Source organism: Heterocephalus glaber, unplaced genomic scaffold (assembly GCF_053883595.1).
Source record: "Heterocephalus glaber isolate CG9 unplaced genomic scaffold, H.glaber_assembly_v1.0 deba00001497, whole genome shotgun sequence".
NCBI lineage: Eukaryota > Metazoa > Chordata > Mammalia > Rodentia > Bathyergidae > Heterocephalus > Heterocephalus glaber.
The window spans coordinates 54,004,281-54,010,803 of NW_028258320.1; the positions used below are offsets into that span (position 1 = coordinate 54,004,281).

General features: G+C 45.6%; 1 pseudogene; it reads right to left on the reverse strand.

The window, feature by feature from the left end:
* Positions 1-2,515: 2,515 nt before the first annotated feature.
* Positions 2,516-3,382, reverse strand: LOC101710868 (protein ILRUN-like; annotated as a pseudogene).
* Between the last annotated feature and the right edge of the window lie 3,141 nt (positions 3,383-6,523).

Consider the following 6,523-nt stretch of genomic DNA (forward strand, 5'->3'; position numbering starts at 1 on the left):
CACATTGTGGGTTGTCTCTCCACACTGTTGGTGGTTTCTCTTACTCTGCAGAAGCTTTTTAGTAAGAAGAGATCTTATTTGTTGATTGTTTGTGCTAGTTCATGGGCAACTGAGGTTTTGTTCATAGAATCTTTTCCTACACCAATGTCTTTAAGAGTTCTACCTAACCTCTGTTCCAGCCGATTCAGTGTTTCTATTTTAATATTTAGATCTTTAATCCATTTTGATTTTAGTTTAGTGCATGGAAAGAGATATAGGTCTAGTTTTAATCTTTGACAAGTTGAAACCTAATTTTTCCAGCACCATTTATTAAAGAGGCTATCTTTCCTCCAGTGAGGGTGTTTGGCTTCTTTATCAAAGATGAGAGTGGCTGAGTCTGTCTGGAGTTGTTTCTGCATCTTCTAATCTATTCCACTGGTCCTCAAGTCTATTTCTTTGCCAGTACCATGCTGTTTTAATCACAGTAGCTTTGTAGTATAGTTGGAAGTTGGGGATTGTGATACCTTCTGGCATGTCTCTGTTACCTAGAATTGCTTTTGCTATTCTGGGTCTCTTCTTGTTCCAAATTAATTTTTGGATTGTTTGCTCAAGGCCCATGAAGTATGTTGCTGAGATTTCAATTGGGATTGCATTGAATCTATGTAGCAGTTTTGGAAGTATGGCCATTTTCACTATGTTGATCTTTCCTACCCAGGAGCAGGGGATGTCTTTCCATTTCCTGATATCATCTTCAATCTCTCTTTTCAGAGTGCTATAGTTTTCAGAGAAGAGGTCTTTGATTTCTTTTTTTAGGTTGATTCCTAAGTATTTCAGTTTCTTGGATGCTATTGTGAAAGGAATTGTTTGCCCTATTTCTGTCTCAGTGAGTCTATTGTTCGGGTAGAGGAGAGCTATTGATTTTTGTATGTTGACCTTGTATCCAGCTGCTTTACTGAATGTGATTATTAAGCCTAGAAGACTTTTGGTGGCATTCTTGGTGTCTTCTACATAGAGTATCATGTCATCTGCAAATAATGACAATTTGACTTCTTCATTTCCTATCTTTATTCCTTTTATTTCTTTCTCTTGTCTAATTGCCATCACTAAGGTTTCCAAAACTCTATTGAACAGGAGTGGTGATAGTGGACATCCTTGTTCCTGATTTTAGTGTGAAGGATTTCAGTTTTTGACCATTTAATATGATATTGGCTGTTGGTTTTTCATAGATGGCTTTTATCAAATTGAGGTAGAGGCCATCTATTCTTGTGTCTTTGGAAGACAGCTGCTGTATCCTGGTTCAAGCTTCCCATGGAGACGTCTTCACCTCGACCTGCTGTGCAAGAGCAGAGAGCCCCTGCTCCAATGGGGCTGCCCCTTACCCACCTCCCCACCAAAGCCTATGCGTCCTGCTGGGGTGGGGTCTTGCTCCCATCTAAATATGGTCTCCAAGGTCAAGTGGCGACCGTGGCCCTTCCCCATGACGAATTCCAGGCTTGAGGCTGTATTTCCATATCTTAATAAATCAGCCTCCACTGGCAGGCTGTGGAAACACCACAAAGGTCAACTGCAAGGAAAGAGAGGGCAGGAGTAGTGTGACAGCGGAGAAAGAAGCTTTGGGCACCCTCACTGGCCTGCTGCACACTGGCTGGTGAGCCGCAGCCACCTCCCTGTGAGGGCACAGGGGACATGCAGCCACCCAGCACTGACCCAGAGTGGCGTGGTGGCACCACTCCCAGGGCACGTGAGGAGCCGTGCAGAGGGCAGAGAGAGAGACGTGCAAGGAGAGCAATTGGAACTGCAACAGGCGTGTGCGGAAGGGCGCCGCTCGGCCTCAGAAACCCCGTCACCCGAGACCTGTCCTCAAGGCTTCCTCTGCACCACACAGGGAAGCTTGGTCTTCGGAGAGGCTCTGATGCTAACAAGCCACAGGGCTGACACACACAAATGGCAAAGGGGTAAATCAACAGAGGATTAAAGGGAAGAGAGAGAGGAGGAAGGGTGAACTCATCAGCTGCCGCCTTTAGGGACAAATGGGGCCAGCCTTCTGGCGGCGTGTGGCATGGCAGCGACCCACAGAACCCCACACGCCAAGCCACCTGCTTCCAGAGCGAGCTTTGTTCTAGAGTATCCTCCTCTCATTAAAAAATAACGGGAAGGAGCGGAAAAATTAACGTGCTTAGAACTACAACCTTTGTAGGCAAAATCATTTTTGTTTACAAAGATGGCTTATTTTCCCCCATTTAAAACTTTTTTCCCTTTCTGGAGTGACCCAGTGACTTAGACTGACAACTAAGGAACAAAACCCAAGGTGGCTGCATGGATTTCTTGGTAGCCTCAAGACCACCCCTGCGATCGGCACTCACACATGCACACTGAATCCACTCCAACCAGTCTGTTCTGCTGCTTCCTTCTCTTCAGGGTTGGGGAGTCAGAGCAGGGACCCTGCGCGTGGTCTGCAATCCAGAGGAACCCCTTGCTCTCCCCCTAAAGTCAGGCCTTCTGTCCTTTGTTAATTTTTCTTCTTGCTGACACCCGTTTAAGACTGGCTGAAGGGGCAAGGCCCGTGGAGCCCCTTACTGTAAGTCACTACTGCTAAGTTGTTTCCATGACTGCTGGGCGACAGATTTACAGAGTTCTGTGAGAGTCTGTCCTGATTTTGCTCGGTTTGGTCAGGAGCAGGAGCCCATGTATTTCTGCTGATCGAGTCGAACCTGAAACCCCCAGCATCTTTTAAGTTGTTTTCATCTGATTGTTGATTCTTTGGGGGAGAGGCAACCTGGTTGAAGTTTCCTTCTACCTTGCGATGCGGCTGTGTGTTGAAGTCTGTTTCAAAAGATGAGGGCTGCTATATTACTCCTAAAAGTCCACCCACCTCCACACTGAGAATCACCCAGATAACATCTCCATCATAGAGTCCTGTAGCAGTGCACATCCACCACTGTCCCTGATACATTCCTGCTCTTCTGGGGCTGCACCTCTGGACGCTGACATCTCTTGGGGCTCTAGGGATCTCACCATCACCATGTTCACATGTCCAAATTGGTCTCCCCTGACATGTTTAAGACAAACCCCTGGAGGCCAGACTTCTGCTCCAGAATTCTGGATCTGCCATGTTTTTACAAACTAAGTGTCAGGAGGTATTGACTCCCCTTCGCCTATGGTGACATCTTCGACAAAGGACATAGAGGGCACACTGATGTTTGGGCTTTCAAAGTCATAATAGGCGCCAACTGCTTCTTGTAAGTTGTAGTTGGTCATGTCCAGGAAGAAGGCACAGCCAGCCAGGTTGAGCTGGAAGCCGAGCCGCTGCTGGAACTCAGATGAGCACGTCCTTGTCGGTGGTGCCCAGGCAGATGAACTCCTGCCTCAGCTTGGGGTCCAGGTCCACATCTATGCCCTCCATGGCGGTGCCAGGACACCCGCTTCCCCACCTCCTCACAACCATGGCGCCGCCGCTCCACTGGGCCCCGGGATCCTGAGGGGGCCCACTGCTGGGTGGCACATACCCAGCTCGTCAGAGGGAGGAGGTGGGAGGAAGGCCCCGGGCTTCTCACCGCCTAGCAGAGGTAAACTCACTCAGCCACTCACTCACTCTCGCGCTCCTCCACTCCCAGCCCCAACCCCCAGCGCTGCCACCACTGCCACCTCTTCTGCAGCCCCTAGCTCCTCTGCAGCCTCCCCCTCCTCCCCACACGATGCCCACCCAGAGATTCTTATTTGCAAATTTAAAATGATTTATGAGGTGAGGAACTCCCAGAAAGAAATACAGACTATGATGATATATTTATAATATCTATCTGAATTACAAATATATGGAATGACATCACCGAAGTGGGTAAGAAGGTACTGAGTCATGAAATTTTGGAACTAAATGACATCTGTAAGACTGTAGAAAAAGTAACACATATAAGCACTGTAATACACTTAAGGATGTGTCCCTTATACAGAGGCATACACGCTAACAATTCGGCTAACACTTCCTATGCAGGGTGGAATTGAACCATTATGTGAATGGACTATCCAAATGTGTATGGTAGAAGGTAGAAGCCTGGTTTCTCACTGGAGTGGGAATTTATAGGTAAGGAAGGCAGAAGCTTAGAATGATGTATAGAGATTAGAGTTGGAGACATTAGCAACAATTCATGTTTAGCTTAATAAAGGCAAAGGTGTTTACATTTAAGAATGTTTGTAGACATGGTTGTATACATGGCTTCGTATATTCACCTACATTCCCTTGCTCTGTCAGCTCAGAGGGCCTAAGAAAAATGATATTTCAGGAGTAACAAGAAGGCCTAACATGAACTCTTTGTCTCTAATGCTGTAACACAATAAAGGAAACAGGGTTTTCCTGGACAAACGTTTGAGCCTGTGGAAAAGTACATAAACAAAATCAGCCGAAAGCATTCCGGTGTTCCCTAGAGTAATGACATATTTAAAACAATCCACATTGATGTCTGTCAGATGGGCACAGGAGGGAACTGAAAGAGCACCCAACATCCGAAGCTTCAGCAATTTAAGCAACAAAACAAAAAGTAGTAATGGATTATACCAATAATGCAAAGTAACAAATTGGGTGACTTAGAACAAAAAAGTTCATAATCTTCATAGCTTTAGAGGTCAGAATTCCATAATCAATATTACTGGGCTGAAATCAAGGCGGTAATAGGGCCACGCCCCCTCCAGTGGGGCCAATCCAGAGCCTCTTCCTGCTCTAGGTGGCTGCTGGTGTTGCTGGGCCTCTGGCCCCTTAAATCAAGGCAAACTTCCTCCAATATTTGTTGGATCATCATGGCCCTTTCCCCACTGCATAATTCTCTACTCCGAGGATGACCAATGGGGACTTGCTTCCAAAGAGCCTAGTTTTGAAGGGAGGATGAAGAAACCTGATGGTGAAGAAACCTGCCGAATGCAGCCTCTGCCAGGTGATCAAGGATAACAACCACAGCCATAAACCATGTTGCCAGGATGAGCCCCTGAAGCGCTGTAATGGAAAGGGCACTTGATCTGTGACCTTACCCCAAAACATAACCATAGTCATACAAAAAACAAAAAATTCAATAAAATCCAATAGAATCGAGGAGCATACTACAAACACCTAATCAGAACTCCTTGAAATTGCCAAAGTTATCAGAAACAAGGAGAGTCTAGCCTACTGTCTAGCCTGCCACTGCCTAGGGTCACAGCTAAGGAAGCATGGGGACTGGAAGGGATGTGGAACTGTGACTGGCATCCACGTAGAAAAGGGACAGGGGGCAAAACTCTGGATGCCTGAGAAAACTGTGGAAATTAACTATGATTTTAATATTTTTATTATTATAAAAATGTATCCTATGAAAGCAAGATATCAATAATGGAGGAAATTACGTATGTGTTATATGTGAACTTTGAATTATCCTCTCATTTTCTTTAAATATAAAATTATTCTTAAAATCAATCTGCATTTAAAAGTCAGATTAGAAATGGGAAATAAGAGGAGCCCATTTGAATTGTGTATCACGAGCTGAGGAAAACACCTCTCTGTTCTTATTTATTCTAGGGATGGACAGTGAGTGGCCAGAGAACAGCAATACCAGCAGCCTTCAGAAGGAAGATTGTTCTGGAACTGCCTGCTGCTGCTTGGATATAGTTGTCGCCAACAAAATGCATGTTGAGTCCTGGCCCCCATTGTAACAATGGTGAGACCTTCAAAAGGTGGAACCTTCAGAAGACACTTAGGGTCATGAAAAACTCCTTCCTTACAAAGGGATTCATTAGCTCCTGCCACATGTGGCTGTTTCTCTTTTCCTCCTCCATGATGTAGCCCTCACCCCAGCATGTAGCCCTCACCAGAAGCTGAGCAGATACAAATACTATGCTCTTTATTGTCCCTGGCTCCAAAATGGTGAGCCAACATAAACCTCTTTAGTTCATAAAGTATGTACTCAACCTCAAGTATTTTGTTACTGCAGCATGAAGTGGACTAAGACATTGCCTAGCTCCACATTTTAATGTGGGTTTTAGAAAGGAAAGATTTTTTTCAGAAATATACATCTTTTCTAGAAGAGAAGTTGCTGCTAAACCCCTGGAAACCTGACCAGTTCCCTCCCCTGAGCAGATCTAGTGGCTATCCTTGCTGTTGGAAAAGATAATCAGGGATGCTTATCAATGTGTAGCTTGTATTACCTCGCCAGATTCAGAGAAAGGATTAACCAATCCCTCGTGTCCTGTAACAAGCATTTATCCTGTCAGGTATGTGGAGAGTTGAGCTGTAGACATGGACGTTCCAGAGTAAACCTCCTCGCAGTTATTCTAAAAGCTATCTGACTTCATTTGCCAGCCCAGATCTCATCTAAATCATGTCGGCTACCTCTCAATCTACAGCTACTTTATGACTTCATCTTCTTTCTCTTGAGGTCCTTGCAGCAACTCTATGCAAGGGCATCTCCTTCCCAGTCAACGCAGTCCCAGTGTGGACCATAAGGAAGGTATCTGCCTGCTCCTGTGCAGACCTCAAAGTGGGTTCCCAGCCCAGAATCTGGGCTGAGGTTCTTGCTAGCTGTGAAAA